Source organism: Polypterus senegalus, chromosome 13 (assembly GCF_016835505.1).
Source record: "Polypterus senegalus isolate Bchr_013 chromosome 13, ASM1683550v1, whole genome shotgun sequence".
Classification (NCBI taxonomy): Eukaryota; Metazoa; Chordata; class Cladistia; order Polypteriformes; family Polypteridae; genus Polypterus; species Polypterus senegalus.
The window spans coordinates 53,098,264-53,119,453 of record NC_053166.1 but is presented as its reverse complement, the minus strand read 5'-3'; the positions used below and the strand labels follow the sequence as shown (position 1 = coordinate 53,119,453).

The 21,190-nt window shown below is 35.5% G+C and overlaps 1 protein-coding gene across 2 annotated transcripts in view; it reads right to left on the bottom strand.

Moving 5' to 3' along the window:
• Positions 1-19,288, bottom strand: part of crebrf (creb3 regulatory factor) — a 58,310-nt gene extending 39,022 nt beyond the window's left edge. Inside the window, exon 1 of one of the 2 annotated variants that reach the window (XM_039776514.1) lies at positions 19,164-19,288. The gene's annotated coding sequence lies outside the window, so the exon portion shown is untranslated. The other variant, XM_039776515.1, reaches the window with a different exon arrangement.
• Positions 19,289-21,190: the final 1,902 nt, after the last annotated feature.

Sequence of the window (21,190 nt, the reverse complement as noted above, 5' to 3'; positions counted from 1 at the left end):
TTTTGTTACATTATAGTGATCAGCTGAAAAATGCATCTAAAGCTTCATTGTTTTCCACTGTTAGTGACTTTGCAAAATATCTTTCAATGGTGCTTATAAAAGTGAAAGAGTGAATTAATATGAATTGTTATGTCCAATTTTCAATGTAGTGTGAAAATTTGAATAATCAGGTAGTCACAGATGTGATGGAAAGTTAGGGCAGAAGAATGACAAATTTCCACTCACTACACTTTGACTGTGGTTTGTTACGGGATACAAAAATAAAACTGCTGCTCACAGCACTCATGTTAAACAAAAAAGGATTTCAGGTTTCATCTGGTTTACAAGATGACAAACACCATGTCATGTAAGCATCATAATTTTAACTTCATAATTAATGGAAATGAGCTCCTTTTCAAAGGTTCTGTCAGGCTACGATGAGAGAATAAGAACAAAACTGCAAAATGACCTCATCAATAGTCATCATTGCCCTAGTACAGTAGATATTTGATAAAGGAAATTTTCTCAAAATTACACTCTAGAAGTAATATTCAGTATTTTATATCTCAAATACAATGTGCCTTTTAAACTAATACTTAATACTTAACTAGTGTGTAATATTTAAGTACTGTATTAGTTGAGAGCAGAGTTTTTAAAAACTTTAAAAGTATAAAATCTACTGTATTTCAGCACTAAAAAGTCAATCTGCTATCCCAGTAAAAAAATTGCACTGCAGCTGAAAAATATGGCTGCAATAACTGTTTCTTTAGGATATTTATAAAACCAAATATACTGTATATGCTTGAAAATATTTTACAGTCAGCATTCACATCAACCATTAAATGTATCATGCCTACAATAGCCCAGATGTTAACTGTATTCCACATTCTCAATAGACATACAGTAGGACTGTCAGATTATACTGTATAACAAAATCATGTTTCTGTATTCTTTCACTGCATTTTAATTATAAATATAAAATTAAGCAAAAAATAAAAATTTATATAAATCTGTGTGATGCCATTAAAACTGATAGTCCAATATGGTGTGCAATGCACTTCAGTGAAGAAAAATGGCCCACCCTACATCAGATCAGGAAGAATTCAGCTATCCATAAGCATCATGCCAGCCTTGCAATGGTACCAAACAAAACCAATGAAAGATGTTTAGAAACCAATGATCACTCAGGTTCTCAGTGATAAAGAAGCTTTTGTTTTTGTATTCCTTTGATCTATGATAATTGGTCCCTGATGCATCTGTACTTTCTCAAGACTATTAATTCTGCAAACCTTTGCAATACAGATTAATACTGCATTTTTCTTTGAAGCTTTGTACTGCCATTCACAGAACATTATTGGGAGCTACAAAAAACACAATTTTTATCATTTGAATCTGCTCAGAAAGTATATGAAATACTAATCAAATACTGGAAAAAGGTCAAACATGCTTATAAAATTAAAAAATAAAGAAGAAACTAAAAGACAGAAGAGCACTCTATCTACTCCTAGCTCTTTCCTTGTATTTGATACTGTTAGAATAGGCTGTGGCCATAATCCCCATAATCCTAAACTGGACACAGCAGGCCTGAGAATATTATGTTACTAAAATTCAATAAAAAAAAGTTGTAAGTGCAGGAAAAACAAACAAGATAAAACGAGTAGCAGATGAATGGTATTCAAACTGGTTGTTTCTTCTAATGCGAGTATATAAAACAACACAAATATGTGACAGCAAATCGGGAAGTAAAAGGATAATACAAACAAGCATTATTTTACATTGCATCTTTTATAGTGCAAGTGTACTATTACACAATTTTACAGGTACAGTACAATTACAGATGTCCTACACTTTTGCATAAACAGATGCATTAACATGATCGCAGTTGTATACTGAGAGTACTAAACCTGCAAAATGTGCAGGTGTTCAATTCAAAAGCTCAACCTCGTTTGAGCACAGTCCCTACCCATTCACAAAAGGATTTTCTGGAAGTGAATTATTTAACAATATACTAGCAAAACTACATGTGTTTTTGGATGTTGTGAGCATACATCTGGATATCTGATAAATGATTATGTGACACAAGTAAATTGAGATTATGTTCATGAATGCTTCTATATTGTTTACTGGTTGTTCAGCACTGCTTGTTGTATTTTGCGTAAGGAACTGTGTTATCTCCTTTCTCCATAAAAGCATGAAAATAAAATTTTTCTTAACCATTACTACAAAAAAACAGTAACAGTGATAAAAACGTAACAGTCCTGGTCCTGAAACCAACTAAGAATTTTTATATTCCTGCTTCAACATTTCTTTCTCTATTGTTCCTTGCAGTCCCCTTTCAGCTTCAAATCGTTTACCCATTTTCCACAATTGTTTATCTAAGACCTCACCACAAATTTATCGAAGATTTTCAGGCCTGAGGACTGTAGAGACCATTCCAAAACCGGTTTGTTTTTCTTCAAGGTTTATTATAATGTATGCTGTGTTGTTGCTGAAAAACATTTTTTCATTTTCAAATTACTGCACAGACACAGCTACTACAAACAAGCCCAAAGTGCAATAGATCCATTCTTCATTCTTAGCAAAGTGAAGTGTTCTTTTCTTCAAATGCTTCATCTGATTTATTCCAAATGTTTATTTTGCGGCTTGACCCAAATTTCCAGTGTATTTTTTCTCAGTCCGCAATACTTTATTCTGCAAGGTTTCCTAATTACCTAAGTATTATTTTGCATATGTCAGGCAACAATGTTTGTGATGAAGTCATACCATACTTCTATGCATATCATTTGTGTGAATGCAATGCTGCACATTGGGCTTGTTTGCCACTGCTGCAGTGTCAAGTAAATCTTTCTGCAGGTCCTTTGTATTGATGTGTGGGTGTTATCTTTACAAAGATTTGCCCGAGTCACTCAGATCTTGCTAGACTTCAAAAATCTTTAACTTCCATTGAGGATGGTTCTTATACAGTAGATTTCAAGCTAGAAGCAATTACCTACACTTGCACCTGCTTTTAAGGAGTTAATAATCTTCACTCCCAAGTCATCAGCAAGCTGTTCAGAGGAGCATACAGTGTATTTGTTCATAGCAGGTAATGTACATAATCCAGACAATTTAGCCAGAAATGTCATTACATGGCCTAGTTTAAAACTTAAGAGTTTTCATGCTCTAAAAAATATTAAAAAATGAAACTGAATAGTTACTAAACATGTGCACATGCCAACTTAATTTTTTATAATACATTAAAATGAAGAACATAATCTGCAATTAAAATGTACAGAAATGTCTTCTTTACATTTGAAGCATGTTGTGGTTGTGTTAACTACTTTCCATTTCTGTTTGTTTAGTGGTCAGTGTTGTAAGTAACTTGACTTGGGAAACACAAACTTTTAAATGCAACTGTACATGCGGAATCAAAATAAATACTCCAGTTTTCTAAGACTAAAAATTACAACTGTGGCTTTTTCTCATTTATCTAAGCAATCCCTCCTGAGTATTGTTCAATCATGCTATCATTTTATATTACCTGTCTTGTTTTCTGTTCCTCAATACAGGTCTCCTAGTCAGAGACAAATAGAGCTCTTTCTTCCAAACTAACACAGGTTGAATCACAATTACTAGTCAGGTAATAAACTAGGTCTGTAACTGGAAATATTATAACAGAATCAGTTCACAGAAATTGGCTATTTTGTAATAAGTATATTTCCAGTTTTTACTGCATAATACAATATGAAAAATGCATCATTAATAATACATTAAAGGTCATCAACACTGCAAAAATGTATTTTAGAAGCTAAACCTAAAATAAAGGTTTCTGTGTTATAATCAAATTAATAGTACTTTAGTTTTCATACAACTAATCAGTACATTCTGGAAGCGGCAACATGCTTTAGAAACTATTAGTGGTAAATATAACAATAAAGCATGAAGTGTAAACAGACCATTTTTACAGTTCAACTAAGAGTGCTGCAATATTGAAACCTCTACACTGCTACAAGCAAAAAGTTTTATAAATCATAGGATCAAGCCAACCTACTCTGCATGTTCCACACAGTCAATATTGCAAAAGAAGTATTCTTTAACATGTGGAAGATAGCACCACCAATGAAAACATAATATGCATTGTATTTTTGGAGCCCAGCTCAGAGATTCTAAACCAAACAATTTAAAACCAGCAAAACAATAAAGAAGAAACCTGTCTGGTCACTTTTGTATCCAAATTTTAAAATACCTTAAAAAGTGCACAGAAGGCTTTTCCACATATTGTATATTAGACAGTCAACAAGAATAATCATCCCACAGATAGAAATGTATGAATTTAATAAGAACTTTTTGGTCTTCTTTGATATAAATATAATCAAAACAAATTCACAGTTAAATAAGAAGCACACATACAAAGGATTTTGCCAACCTTTGCTCCATTTTTGTAGACAAGTTTCATTCTTATTACAGATGCTTTTGTGACAGAACATTAGTTTTTCAGGAAGTAATGGTGATGCATTAGGAAGAGCAGCTGGCTTTGTTTGCATTCAAAATGTCTGATATAAAAGCTGCAGGATTTAACTTGCTGTAAATGATTCACAATTTCAGAATGCCTGACATATTCACATGTACTGTTAATGTTATTAAAACAAATTTTCTGATGAAGAGCATACAGAAAAATAAATTAAACAAGTAACCAGCATAATCAGCAATAGCTCATTCATTAATGAATATTCTTTTTTCATTATTATACTACCAGCTTTCTAATTTTTATTATTTTACTATCTACAACACTACACCTTGTCTATTTTGCCAAATGGTCAGCATGGAATTGAACTCAGCATTTAAAAGTTCATCAAATAAAAATATTTATAGGACCACATAATATTTGTGTATGTAAATGTTGAACCCTTTGAATTTAATCTCAAAAGACATGCCATAATCAACAGCCTTAAAAACAATATTCACCAAGAAAACTAGGAGTCCGCCTGTTAAGTAGAAGAAAGAAAGAAACCACTGTTCCTAGGAAAAACCTGATAGAAGTCCACTGAAGTGTAATTTGGAAGCATTCACAATCAACTTCCATTGCTATCCACAGACTATGTAGGTTACTTACTGCATATGCTTCCTGAATCACAGCTGTCAAGACATAATAAATTTTATCACTAAAAGAATTTATACAATAGGTAAGAGATACACTGTGTTCTTCAGCTGATTCTGAAATACAATAAAGTCAAGTTGCCAAAAGCTCTCAATCTTACACTTAAGCAAATATAAAGTAAAAAGAATAAAGCAACAAGAGAGACAGTTACCACAGATTAAGCGCTACTATTAAATATCACAAAGAAATATTGTAACCATTTTGAAATTGAACACCAAACAGTAATTAAAAATGTTTATGCCGAAACACAATTCACCTGTATTCTTGCACTTTAACTGAAATGCAGTAGGTTTGAGATCCTATGTGATGGCTTATATATATGGCAGTAATGAGAAGATTTGTCACTGTGCTGTGCAAAGGAATCAATACAGAGTTTTTAAAGAAAACAGAATTCAACAGAATATCTATATGCACAACACAAAGCACTCTTGTATGGATTACAAACACTTTTACTTATTAGATAAAACTGCATTTAAGAGATGTAATAAGAAAAATCTGAATCAACTTTTGTCATATTTTGCAAGATGAAAATTACTACATGTTCACTCAAAACATCTGAGAACCAAGCACTGAAAATGAACAGATTAGATAATTTAAACAGAATTATTGTTCTTTTTTTCCATTCTGTTACTAACTTAACTGTAAGGAAATTTTGCAGAGCTTCTTCCACCCTGTCCTTGTATGCCATCACCATTTTTTTAAAAAGATTACAGTTTCATAGTATTTGTATAATGAATTTTCACTCTGTGGGAAATGCAGTTTCTTTACACAGAGAGGACACAATATATTACAACTGCAGACTTATTCATATATGCTATGTAGTTTATAAAGACAGCTCTAGCATGTGTCAAAAAAGTCAGCACCTAAAATGTGTCATTTTATTGCTTGTGAGAAAGACATACAATATGAGTCTTAATAATGTTATTTTACATATTTTATCATTATTGATAACAAGCCCAACCTCAAAATGATTCCTACTAAAGAACATGAAACAGACTAACCTGCAAGTAATTTTAAAAGTAAAATGTTTTATACATGTCCCTGCTCATTTACAACATGCGTCTGTATTTTCTAAACAATAAGCAGCAGCATTCTTGACTGTCATTCTCACCTAGGCCCTGCCCTCCCTTTACACTCCTGCATATCATCTTTCAGATTAGTTAAATGCCAAAGGGATCTTTAACACAAGTTTAGGAGGCTCTCAGAAGCAGACAGTAATCGCTATTTCAGTCATATCAACAGGAAGTGCTTTAGAGAGCTCTGGTTTGCACTTAGAAAGGAAGTATTTTATTTCTGAATTGTGTGTGTGTGTTGGTGTGCATGTTCCTGTAATGGCAAACAAGATCTACCTTGCTATAAGAAAACACCAGTGCTTCAATGTTATATGCATTCTGAAAGTTAAAGAACTTCATACAGACAAATCATCAGTTTTAACCTGAATGACCATTGTGTGAAGTGCACCATAAACACATGGTGCCACAGTCCCCCCCAAAAACTTGAAATAACACAACAGATGTATGCTGCAGCATAGTAATTCTTAGTATATAAATTCAAGAAGAGATTCTTACTTCCAGGATTTCATTGCAATATTCTGTATCATCCAGTAAATAAAAAGACCAAAACAAGGCATTGACAAAAATAAATGCATTTTATCTAAACTTAATCAATGGAATAGATATACCCTTTAGCTCACTTCAGAGAGGAGTAACATCAATATTGTCTAAGAGCAATAAAAATATGTCTACATTCTTATAAAGCCTCCTGAAACAAATTATGTCAGCCTTAGCTTTTTCAATGATTAAGACACAACTGATCAAACCAGATAGGAGTAGTAAACTTAGGACACCCTCCTCCAAAGTCACTTCCACAGAAGAATAAAGTGGGAGACAGAGACACAAATGCAACAATGGGATGCAATTTTTGGGCTGTCAACTACGGGAAGCAGGCAATGAGCAAGAACATCAGTTCCCCAAATTTCAATACTCTATAACTGGCCGAAGAAAGTGAAAACCCACAGCAGAAAATTGCAAGCTGCCCACACAACACAAAATGGAAAATTTGGCAAATTGCTAACAGTTACTGTCTGATCCTGTTACTTTTCCACGGAGAAAAACCTACACCATTTTAAAGAGAAAAATTTAAATCAACATGAAAACAGACAAAAGTCCACAAGACTACAGAAAGTTCTCCTAATAAGTGAAGGCCATATAGTCAACTGACTCTTACAATAGCTTTAAATTAACCAAGAAAACAAAATAAATATATAAGAACATTAAAAACGCAGAAAGATGACCATATTTGTCTTCATTAGAGAACATCACTTCTTTTTTTAATTTTTAAAAGCAGGGCCTTAGTGTCAAAAATAAATTATTTAATGTTATTCAGGGAAACTAGTTCACTGTTTATTCCTGTAGCATCAAGAACCAGCTATGGATTGGGTATCTATCTATCTCAGTGTCTAACTTAGAGTACAGCCTATACCAATTGTAGATTTTGAAAATGTAAACACTAACCTTGAAAAATGCAATTTTTTTTTATTATAAGGCCTTCTTAATAATCATATTGCTTAGATTCACTCATTGTTTTCCATAGACATGGTTTAACAAAAATAATTTTCAGAATTAAGTAGTTCAATCCAGGGCAAACGGCCAGGGTTATCTTTACCCACAATTTCTCAGGATATTTTAAAGATGCCATCTATTATAAACTGTCATCATATCCAAGGTTGGTTACTGCCTTATGGTGCCTCTGCCTACTTAGGCTTCAACTTATCTAGGCATTATTAAAGCAAAAATGGGATAAGAAAATCAAATGGATGAAATCTGTATGCTTTTAACTTTCATTACTATGTACTGTTTGTGACATACTATATCAAAAATTGGGGAGTGAAGGGAAGACAAGAGACAGTTCAGGGAAACCAAGCTAAACATAGAGGCAGAATACTGAAATGGTTTTCTACATCTTAAGCTACACAATCTGGAGCTTACAGCACTGAGAACAGATTTCATGGCTTGGAAAACTACCAACTTCAGTTATTTGGGTTACATAAACAATCATTCGTCATCAAATCTTCAAAAGCACATCAGTGAAAATTTATCTTAAGAAATGCTTTAAATATGTCCTTCATAATTAGATATGAGATGAACCTTCTCCCTTACGTTGTACTTGATGATTATGTAATAAAAAAATTAATGTCTATTCCTAAGAACTATTTCTGGGAAGAGTTTGGTTTGACACATACAGTAATTAACATAGACAGAAACAGGAGACAAATAAATACAAACACACACATTATATATATATATATATATATATATATATACATATATACATACATATATATATACATACATACATACATACATACATACATACATACAGTGGGTACCGAAAGTGTTGTATTGGACAAGTGATGAGCAGTGCCTGGTTTTCTCCACACATACCTCTTAGAATTAAGGCCAAAAAGTTCTATCTTGGTCTCATCAGACCAGAGAATCTTATTTCTCACCATCTCAGAGTCCTTCAGATGTCTTTTAGCAAACTCCTTGCGGGCTGTTATGTATCTTGCCTCTCCTCAGTGTGTGGAGACAATCAGGCACTGCTCATTACTTGTCCAATACAGTCCCCACAGTGAAGCATGGCGGTGGCAGCATCATGCTGTGGGGGTGTTTTTCAGCTGCAGGGACAGGACGGCAGGTTGCAATCGAGGGAAAGATGAATGCGGACAAGTACAGGGATATCCTGGACAAAAACCTTCTCCAGAGTGCTAAGGACCTCAGACTGGGCCGAAGGTTTACCTTCCAACAAGACAATGACCCTAAGCACACAGCTAAAATAATGAAGGAGTGGCTTCACAACAACTCTGTGACTGTTCTTGAATGGCCCAGCCAGAGCCCTGACTTAAATCCAATTGAGCATTTCTGGAGAGACCTAAAAATGGCTGTCCACCAACGTTTACCATCCAACCTGACAGAACTGGAGAGGATCTGCAAGGAGGAATGGCAGAGGATCCCCAAATCCACGTGTGAAAAACTTGTTGCATCTTTCCCAAGAAGACTCATGGCTGTATTAGCTCAAAAGGGTGCTTCTACTAAATACTAAGCAAAGGGTCTGAATACTTAGGACCATGTGATATTTCAGTTTTTCTTTTTTAATAAATCTGCAACAATTTCAAAAATTCTTTTTTTTGTCTGTCAATATGGGGTGCTGTGTGTACATTAATGAGGAAAAAAAATTATTTAAATGACTTTAGCAAATGGCTGCAATATAACAAAGAGTGAAAAATTGAAGGGGGTCTGAATACTTTCCGTTCCCACTGTGTATATGTGTATGTGTATACAAACCGGATTCCAAAAAAGTTGGGACACTATACAAATCGTGAATAAAAACTGAATGCAATGATGTGGAGGTGCCAAAATATTTTATTCAGAATAGAACATAAATCACAGAACAAAAGTTTAAACTGAGAAAATGTATCATTTTAAGGGAAAAATATGTTGATTCAGAATTTCATGGTGTCAACAAATCCCAAAAAAGTTGGGACAAGGCCATTTTCACCACTGTGTGGCATCTCCCCTTCTTACAACACTCAACAGACGTCTGGGGACCGAGGAGACCAGTTTCTCAAGTTTAGAAATAGGAATGCTCTCCCATTCTTGTCTAATACAGGCCTCTAACTGTTCAATCGTCTTGGGCCTTCTTTGTCGCACCTTCCTCTTTATGATGCGCCAAATGTTCTCTATAGGTGAAAGATCTGGACTGCAGACTGGCCATTTCAGTACCCGGATCCTTCTCCTCGCAGCCATGATGTTGTGATTGATGCAGAATGTGGTCTGGCATTATCTTGTTGAAAAATGCAGGGTCTTCCCTGAAAGAGATGACGTCTGGATGGGAGCATATGTTGTTCTAGAACCTGAATATATTTTTCTGCATTGATGGTGCCTTTCCAGACATGCAAGCTGCCCATGCCACACGCACTCATGCAACCCCATACCATCAGAGATGCAGGCTTCTGAACTGAGCGTTGATAACAACTTGGGTTGTCCTTGTCCTCTTTGGTCCGGATGACATGGCGCCCCAGATTTCCAAAAGAACTTGAATCGTGACTCGCCTGACCACAGAACAGTCTTCCATTTTGCCACACTCCATTTTAAATGATCCCTGGCCCAGTGACAACGCCTGAGCTTGTGGATCTTGCTTAGAAATGGCTTCTTCTTTGCACTGTAGAGTTTCAGCTGGCAACGGCGGATGGCACGGTGGATTGTGTTCACTGACAATGGTTTCTGGAAGTATTCCTGAGCCCATTCTGTGATTTCCTTTACAGTAGCATTCCTGTTTGTGGTGCAGTGTCGTTTAAGGGCCCGGAGATCACGGGCATCCAGTATGGTTTTACGGCCTTGACCCTTACGCACAGAGATTGTTCCAGATTCTCTGAATCTTCGGATGATGTTATGCACAGTTGATGATGATAGATGCAAAGTCTTTGCAATTTTTCGCTGGGTAACACCTTTCTGATATTGCTCCACTATCTTTCTGCAACATTGTGGGAATTGGTGATCCTCTACCCATCTTGGCTTCTGAGAGACACTGCCACTCTGAGAAGCTCTTTTATACCCAATCATGTTGCCAATTGACCTAATTAGTGTTTATTGGTCTTCCAGCTCTTCGTTATGCTCAAATTTACTTTTTCCAGCCTCTTATTGCTACTTGTCCCAACTTTTTTGGGATTTGTTGACACCGTGAAATTTTGAATCAACATATTTTTCCTTTAAAATGATACATTTACTCGGATTAAACGTTTGATCTGTCATCTACGCTTCTATTACAAATAAAATATTGACATTTGCCATCTCCACATCATTGCATTCAGTTTTTATTCACAATTTGTTTAGTGTCCCAACTTTTTGAATCCGGTTTGTATATATATATATATATATATATATATATACACACACACACACACACACACATACATATATACACACACATACACAGTGCCTGACAAACACATTTATTAAGACATTTTTAAAGTTTTCACATTTTGCTGGAATACAAATGAAAATTACGCATCATTCTCATTCCTTATTTTATTGCAAACCCACATTTTTAATATCAGAATTTTAAACACAAAATTATGTATTTTCAAGCAGATATGTTATAGTTAAAAGTGGAAACATGCTACTTGCAAAAATTATATATTTAAACCTCTGTGCTGTGGTAGCTCATACTTATCACTTGTGAAAGAAAGTGCTTTGTCACTGGCCCCTGACCGTTGGTCCAACAACCAAGAAATTGAAGTTTCTACATAAGGCCCAAACTATATCTGCAAAACATCCATCCATCAAATGTCAACATCCAAACAAGAAAGTGAGATGCGAGAGAATTTACCTTGTGATAAACTAATATATTAAGGGTAAATAAAATGCTCACCTGACCCCTACTGCACTGAACTGTAGACAATAAAGAAAATATTGTCTAAAAATAATTATCCCAAAAACCAAATTTGCAATAAAAATATTTTACTCAGATAGGACCCATTGAGTGTTCTAGCCACAATTCACAGTGTCAAGTGTAATATAATCCTAACACTGAGAAAGACAATCCCTAAATTGAAAAAAATTGAGTCAAATTTTACTTACAAATGCTTACTAGCAGCAGAAACAGGGCAGCTTGTCAGGTATAAAGTAAGACATAGTTTTCCAATCTGCTATACAACTGAAGCCTGTGAGAAAATGTGCCTTTCAATAGAGCAATGACCTAAGACAATGGGGTAAAACAACACTGGAGTTGGGTACAATGATGATTGATCCCAAACAGCCCAGCCAAAGTCCTGACATCATCCCAAAAGTAGCCACTATTTGAAAATGGCCTTCCACTAGTTTTTTCCTACAAATTTCTCTGAGCTGGAGCAAAACTGACAACAGAAAAGAGGAAAAAAAAATCAATGCAACTTGGTGTTCAAGGCAGGCAGAAACTTACTCCAAATGAATCAATGTGTTTAATGCGTCAAATGGAGTTTTATCCAACTATTAATGAATGTGATGTGAGAATATACTGGTGAGAAAGTTTTGACTTTGATTAAAATAATGGCTAATAAAAAAATATTCCTCCTTCATTAGCAAATGAGGTTGCAGTACAAAAACAGAATAGTATATGATGTAGTACATCATGTGTAAGCATTAGTTGTAATCTTGCCACATTTAAATAATTTTAAAGGTCTGAATACTTTGCAAGGCACTGCAGAAACAAATTATATACAATACTATTCATCCAATTCAGCATAACAAGCAATAATATTAATTTATGTCAGCAAAAGGCACTAGGCAGTAAACAGGACCAAAAGGTGGTCTAGTATATAATATGTAAGCATACCGCATATAAAAAAGAATAACAAAAAAGCACTTGCCTATTCTTTAAATAACATTGCTACAAGAACTTTACCTACAACTGAATATGAGTGAAAATATTGCACTAAATTTTATTTATTGACCTATTAACTAAAAATTTGCAACATCTAGATCTCCATGTGAAAAAAAACCTTTGGTTAAAATACTTTTGAAAGTAATCATTGACAAACATTTTCCAAAAATGACTTCTTAGTCTCCCATGACAAAGGAAAGAAATTCTGACCCACTTCAAGAAGCGGACATCACCAAACCGGTAACACATATAGATTTTGAAGTCACACTGGTAACACATATAGATTTTGAAGTCACACTCACTAAGCAATTACAAAACTACAATCAGTTTCCTTCAACCAAACAGGTGAAAAATTGATTTTGTGCCATGGGCCAATGGTCTGATATTCTCCACTAAAAGTTTTAATGTCCATAAATATTCATGGCTCCTTATGTGACAGCAGGTTGCCCATGTCCTATTGAGGGAGCCAGTTCCTACAATACAGAAGTAAAAAGATGGACACATGTAAATTATTACACTGGAATGCAGTGTGTATTGTGTGTATTAATTTGGATAACTCTAGAACCATGTAACTGAGCAATAGTTTCCACCTTGCTACACTGTCATGGATCACTTATTTTCCCAGTATCTTTCTAATAGTGGAATTGAAAGCACTTACCTTAGCAGATACCAGGTCTGAGGTTGCCGAATGTCTAGAAGGTATTCTAAGGTTCTTTCTAACTTTAAGGAAATGTTTTTGCTTTGCTCTTAAAATAGTCCTGGCATGACAGTTACTTCTAGGAATATTATACTTTGTTCCTTTGGACAACATAATTCTGACTGTGATTCAGTACAGACCTAGAGCTCACAAGTGGCTTTAAAACTATTTTTTGACTGAACCAGCAACTTTTTTTCCCTATAGGTTTCCAGGAAATTCTGTTGATCATGTCAGGTTATGGAGTTATTGTAGAATATGTGTGCCAACTTCTTTGCTTTGACTTTAAGAAAAAAGTTAGCTATATTTATAGCATCAAGAGATAGCTTAAATAAGACCCGATCGTTAACCAAAATATGCAAACAACAGACCCCTAATTATTTGTTAAGTATAGAAGAATTCTTAGTAAAGCCCTTATTTTGATAATCTTGCACAATAAACAGTAAATGTAAAACATTACTGTGTTTTATCTCAGGCTCTCATTGATATACTATTTTAAAAGCTAAAATTTCCAACCAAATACACAGTGAAAACAGATTATACACACTCAAAAACGCATTAACAATCTTCAGAAATGTGGTTCACATAGTAGACCACTTTCTTCATGTTTTGTTTTTGCATATGCTTCCAATGCCTGAGTGGATTTTCCAAACTCATTCTAAACACACTGGTACTAGGTTAATTGGTGACACTAATTGGGTCCAATGTTCATGAGTGTGACTGTGCCCTGCTATAGGCTGATGTGCCATTCAGGATGGTTCTTGCTTTGTGCCCACGTCTGCCAGGATAGGCTCTGCATCAGGGGGTTGGGCAGGTTTGACAAAACCAATGGAGGAAGGAAAAAATAAAACAGTATAAATCACGCGTGTCGAACTCCAGGCCTGGAGGTGCGCAGTGGCTGCACCTTTTCATTCTAACAGTTCACCAGTTTTCACTGCTAATTAACTCCTTTTCCCTTCATTTTAATAGCCAAGTTTTAAAGGATTCAGTCCTTTCAAGTGATTCTAATCTTCATTAAATGGCAGCCAAGCAGAAACGAGACGTGAAATAAGCCAACAGATGACCAGCTAAATTGGGGCTTCAAACTCCAACCAACTTCACTCCAACCAGTTCCTTAATGAGAAGCCAATTCTGGCCATTACTTAAACCTGTTGTTTAATTCCATAGCTTGCTGCTGCTCTCATTCTGCCACAGCAGACTGTTGATTTTCTGTTCCTGATTATTGACCTGAGAGATCAACCTTCTTTATGTTCAGATAATGCGGTTAGCTGGTCACGTGTTTGTTTTGTGTCACATTATTGTTTGGCTGCTAATTAAGGTAAAAGAAAGTACCAAGTGGTCTGAGCGGAGTTAATTAAAACTAAGGCAAAAGTTAATTAGCAGCAAAATCGGTCACTAATTAAGAAGGTGGTTAGAATGAAAACCTGAAATCATTTCAGCCCTCCAGGACCGGAGTTCAACACCCCTGAAAATGAAGGAACTCTAAATACAATTAACAGCACAACACATGACTATTAGGTATAAATAAAGAAATAACCAATAATCACAAAAAACATTCTTTATTTCATTATTTGAATAAGCATTTATACATTTTATTTTTTTTTTGTCAATGTTCATTTTTCAGAATTCACAAGCTTCTCCTTTTAAGGAAATATGACACAGCAATATTGTACACTTGCCAACTATTATATCATTAATTAGCACAGTAAAGCTTTATTTATCACAACAAGTAGTAGGGTTAGTTACTATTAAACAGAGACAAAAAAATCAACAAAGCTGCTTTCCAAGACAGAAATCAGCAGGTATTAAACTAATAGCCGTTTCGGTTTTCAAACATTGAAGTATACATGGAGTATTTCTGAACTAAAACTTTAACGAAAACATGCCTTATTCAGCAGCTTACAATTGTCCAAGAGACACCAGAAAAAAAGTAAAATGAAAGCCTTAACAAATACATCCACTTCGAAAGGGCAAATGTGGCTTCAAAAAACACGACTTCCATATTTCAATATGTTCATAAGAACAATTCAAAGTTTAAAATAATTTAATCACAGATTCTTGGCACCATTTTCTCCAAGGCAAAGGTTGCATTTTTTTCTGATTATACTGCATGGCATGTATGAACCTTTCATGTAAATAATAGCCTGTGTAAAGGGTGCTGTATTACAGAGCCAATTGGCAGAGATCTAGAGTAGAAAATCTTGAATAATCAGAAAATAAAATGTGACTGTAGCTGTTTAGCATCATATTGCCTTTCAGATAAAATGGTTTCATATTCAGACTATGAAAAAAAACCAAAAACAGTTAATCTGTCCACTTTTTAGCAATTCCCTTTCTGTAAGCCCAATACTTTGGAGCGGAGGTTTATAGCACTTAGAAAAGAGCTGTGATGCATTAGGGGTAACCGATTTGCTTCTGTGGCTAACAAAGTTAATACCCAAACCAACTCAGATAAGCAAATTAAATGGATGGATTTTATTAGTTTAATTTTTGGATGATGAAAACAAAATGCCTTGAGGACTCCAAGACTGATAATTGTTGAAGCATGTGTCAGTAACACAAAAAAAACCATTAAGTTTTAAAATTATTGTAGTGATAACTAGTAATCTTGAAAGCAAAGACATTCATCCTTGGTAGGCCCTATTTTACATTTTCCAGTGACTAGCTATGGCCGGTTACCCAGAGATTTACTTAGGAACTGGCTATAAAGTTTCCTTTTGCTGTCCTGCCAGTTCTGGTTAACTTCACCAGTGTTCAGTCTGTTGTAGCTCTTAATGGATGCAAGCAACACAGCTGAATGTTTTTTTAAATTGTATGGTCAGATACACCAATGGTATAAAGTAAGAGCTTGATTATGTAAATGCTTAGAATAATGTAAATGTCAACAGCGAGTATGTTTAGCCTAAATTTTTTAATCACTATCAACTACTACTTTTATTAAGTAATGAAGACTCTGGAAGGAAGTAATTGCAGCATTAAAAGAAGGAATGATGTGAAGAGGGAAGCCTGCCTTCTTTAAAAATGGTAGGGTCACAACTTTTTTTTTAGGTGATATGGATACACTCAAAGTTAACCTTTTATGGTTAGGCTTTAAGACTTTTCTTTATCATTTCTTCTATTATCTGCCGGGGAAACTTTTTTCCCTTATAATTACAGGTTCACTTAATAGCACACGTCTCTAGGTGCTAACAGGTGTAACCCACCACTATAAGAAAATAACTTTAAAATACAAATTAATGTATTTCCGAAGATGAAGTACACTATAGGACTCCAGACAACAGCTTTAGGGTCCTATTGTGTAATTTCACTTTAAGAAAGAAATCCACAAATGCTCCGATTGCGCAGTATTTTTTTCAAGTGACGTGCTCAGAGCCACACAGTTGAAGAGTGGAACAGATTGTGCCCATATAGTTGCTCAAATTAATTCCTTTGCTACTTGGTAACACTGTTTGTATATTTATATATTTTGGAATCAAATAAAAGAAAAAACAAAGGCCAAAAAACTGAAAAATCTGGTAAATGTGATTCAAATGTATTACAGTAAAGTACAGTGTATTTACAGGCCAGTTTTGAACATTATTATGCCGAATAAACCTAAGCCTATGGTATCTTGTCAGAAAACAGTTTAGCAAGTGGTCCACTAAAAACTTAAACAATGCTTCATGGGTTTCTGCTACTTTAAACTAAGAATACATTCAAAAACACGGACATGCCATATTTTTTTAAAGATATGAATATGATGAACATATGCCACAAAACAGCACTGCATTCAGTGTATAAATGGATATGAATTGCCTTAAAAAATCAATAGTTGAGGATGGATAAAAGTAATGAAGCTCTGAATTATTACTCAGTACTGTTAATGAGCAGAACACACAATGCTGACTCACATGACTCAGCATTTCAACAAATGTCTTCCAGATTTTTTCATTCATTAACAGTTAATAATGAACTGATTGTTCACCATTGTTGAGTACCATTAAATCTGCATTATATATAAACGCAGCTTTTGGAATTAATAATAAACTAAAGATTAAAACTGTATAGCCCGGGTATGATTTCACGTCTAGTGAATTTAAAGAATACAGTAAATGCCAAAATATACGTGGTTTAACAGTAAAAATGTAGAGCCACAAAACCATTCTGCTTATTTAGTTTTCAAAAAACAATATAATCAGTGGTTGGGAGCTGTAAAAAATAAAGCATCTTTAGGAAAATTTATGATCATTTCAATTCGATAAAAAGACACACGAGGTGATCATCCTACAGTTCCTTCTTACACCACCATCGATTTACTGCAATAACCTTCAGTTCTCTTTTTACAATCCCTAAAGCTTGCAGAAAACATTTTTGTACTGACCTACAACATTCCTCATCTAAACACATCATTATTTAACTCAAGGCAAGCAATCGACACACTACCTTCATTTTTCATTTGCCTACAGAGTTAACCGTTACACGTTTAGCCAACGGAAATAACTAACATTTACCCACAAAACTACCGTACACCCCGCTGCCACACATACCACTTATAAATAAATGGCTATTTATTATTTTAGGCCTTGGTCCCTTCTTGTGATAACCAAGACGTGCTTTTTGCACACTGCTCGCCGCTGTCAGTACTGTGAGCACAGTAACTCGCCCCCACCCCAGTGGAACTTATATATTAATAAAAGAAAGGATAACAGTTAACATTAACTTCCATCGTACCCTGTCTGTTCATCTTCGCCCCTCGGCGAATATTCTCTATTTTTCATTTTCAAGCACCAATAAAATAACGGGAGTGTTATTAACAAACCCACGCACTGCCATGACCTACTAACTCGCACCCCTCCCTCGCCTCAACATGGCCTCCTACAAAAACAAAACACAAACATCGGTCATGACGTCAGAAAGCCTCGAATTCCCGCCTCCTACTGGACTGGCTTGTCTCACTGGCTCTCTCCATTTTACTCGTCAATTCTTTACTTGTGTCTAATTGGTTCAGGCTATACGTCAATCAGTGCCCAGTCGACTCTGCCCACCTTACTCGTTTTCAGGCTGGGCTTTGGCAAAGTATAAACATTCTTAAAAAGGCCTCTCAGTCTACCTTAATGCCAGAATTCGTTTAATACCTTATAACTATATCAAAACTGTATTCAAACAAGCTTAAGACAAAGGACTAAGAATTACTTAAAGCCACACGATGTGTGTTTTCTAAACATTTTTATAAACGAGATTAACTCCAGGCTGATGTTTTGCTAGATCTTTCCACTGTCATCTGTCTGCACTGCAACATGCTACACCTTTGGCTCCACCAAATAAGAATGTGAGGACCAAACGCAGTCACGTGCTAAATACAGTCCTTGTTATGATTTCAGGGGGGCGTGTACCTTCATGAGGGGTAATGGGCAAATAACTTCTTTTACCAATACCAATTTTATAACTTACAGCAACTTTTTATTCCTCGGAAAAGCAAGTAGTGCACACAGACCATCTTAAAACAGACGAAAAATTGGGGGGTTGAAACACGCTTGTTTCCATGAGACATGGCGCTGCTGCAAATGCACGGCAGGCTGGCAGCTCATCTCCTAATTAAGGTGCAGCTTCAGGAAGGCGCTCCTTCACCTGTTTCAAGTGCGGCGCACAAGTTTTGCCAAAAGGAGCGACTGTTCAAGGGGTGCCGCCTCTTCTGGCTGTAACATACTTCGCGACCCCAAGCGTGACATCTGCATAAGGACACGGCCACATCAATTGACGTACGCGCCCAACTGTACAAACAAGGTACCTGCTCTGTCTTCAATTTGGATAGAAATCCAATTTATTGTATGCCGATGGCCTTCACTCTATTTCTCGGCACACTCTGGCTGGATGTTGTTTCTAAATTGTGCAGTGTACACAAAATAGCCCGCGACAAGTTTAAAACAAGGAGCCTCGGAGAGCCGCTTCGCTCACCTTAACACTCCCCCGTGAGCCTGTCCACATATACGTGATCCTGAAATGTCTCGTTTTCCCGACTCAAATTTCCCATTTCCATGGACTCCACGCTGTCTCCCTTTCGGGTTTGTTTTGTTTATCTTCTTCCTGACGGGTTCCTGGAAGGCGCGTGACTCCCCTTACACGTGGTGTACTCACAGCCAATCAGAACCCGTCGTTTTTACAATGCCCCGCAGCTGTGAGGATCGTCGGCTCCCGGGTCGCCAAGTAAAAGAGAGTTTGTGTTCGCGAGTGCGCGTATGCGCGCGGGAGAACTCGCACATGCACGCGCTGCATTTACTTCAAGCGCTCTCAGAAGAACGCGCCTTTGCGATTGTTCAAGCGTAATCGGCACAAAGGATCAAAAATTCTTGTCGAAAATTTATATTTGCACGATTGCAATGATTAGAAACGAGCAAAGTCTTTCAGACCGCAAAGTAGTTAACCTAGTCAAATGGCTGTTTAAAAAAAGAAACTACAAAATACATTTTAGACACATAGAACTTTATTTGTCACCAAGAAAATTTAACTTTTTAATATATATATATATATATATACTATTTGTCTAACAACACACGACAATAACTAAAATGAAAGAAAACTGAAACGAAAGAAAACGTCTCACTTCACAGTCACAGTCGCAATTCTGCATATTCAGCATATTATTTACATATATATACACAAACTATAGTCTGAACACACACCACAATGACACAAAAGAAAGAAGGTTTAAAACATGAAACTCACAGGAAGGCAATATTCAGGCACATTGGTGGAAGGAGCCCCAGTAGCCTTTCTTGTCAAACTTCTGTTGAATGATTTTTTGTCTGAAAGTCCTCGGTGTTGGTATGTCAGAGATGATGTGCAGCATTGTTCATAATGGCACTGAGTTTTGTTTACATTCTGTCTGTCTCCATTACTTCCAAGGGGTTGAGAGTGCAAGTCATATCTGAGCCTCAAACTTTCCAACTTGATTCTGGAGGGCCACAATTACCTTTAATTTTTTCTTCCATCCAGTTTATGTATCTGAGGACAGTCCATAGTCTCAGATTATGTATCCATGCTCTGCATAGAAATGTAATGTATATCTTTTCCCTCTGATTCTCAGAAATTAATAATAGCTTATATTATATCTTTTAAGAAGCAGGAGTTAATTCCAAATATGACTTTTTACTATGTTTAAGTTCAAGTCTGATAGAACTGTTTGAGTTTTTTTTTTTTATCGAATAAAGAAAGAAACATAAAACAGACAATTGGCTATTAAGTAAAATTAAGAAAGTGTTCAACAGTGGGAGCAGCCTACTGGTAACATTTCCACTATTGCAGTAACTGTTCTAAAAATAATTTTCACTCAACTTCATTCATGAAAGATCAATATTTACTTTTTTCAAACAGACATATTATGTCAAACATTTTTATAAATCAGTTGATAAGTGGGCTCAGAAGCAATAATTATTTCATTGATCGTAATAGTCTTACAGTCTAACATCAAGTGTAATTGCAGTGATGAGATGTTCTATAGTTTCTACGGTAGTGGCCTATTTATGAATCTCAATTTATTCTTAAAATTGTTTATTTGTCCCATATTTCAAACATGACTAATGTGTCGCTGAGATTATTTTTCGATGTTCACATTGGCAAATACACTCTTTAAAACAATGTCATAGGGGTTCCCAAAAGAACCATTGACATGAAAGTTTCAGAAGTAAAATGTATTTATTTAGATGCCAAACAGGTTTCATAAATATAACAAATTTGTGAAGTACCAAAGGCCTCATAATTTTAAAAGGCTGTTGCTGCATACAATGACTCAATATCCTGCTAGCTCACTATACGTTAAAGATTTATACTTTGTTCACATATTAGAAAATCAGGAAAGCTCAAAGCACCAATTTCATATGCAAACAACTCTTGCTAGAATGAAATGGTTATTTATCAAGTAGTGGTTCTACAAAGAACCACACAACCAATTAAAGTACCATTTTAGAACCAAAATTATTTATATT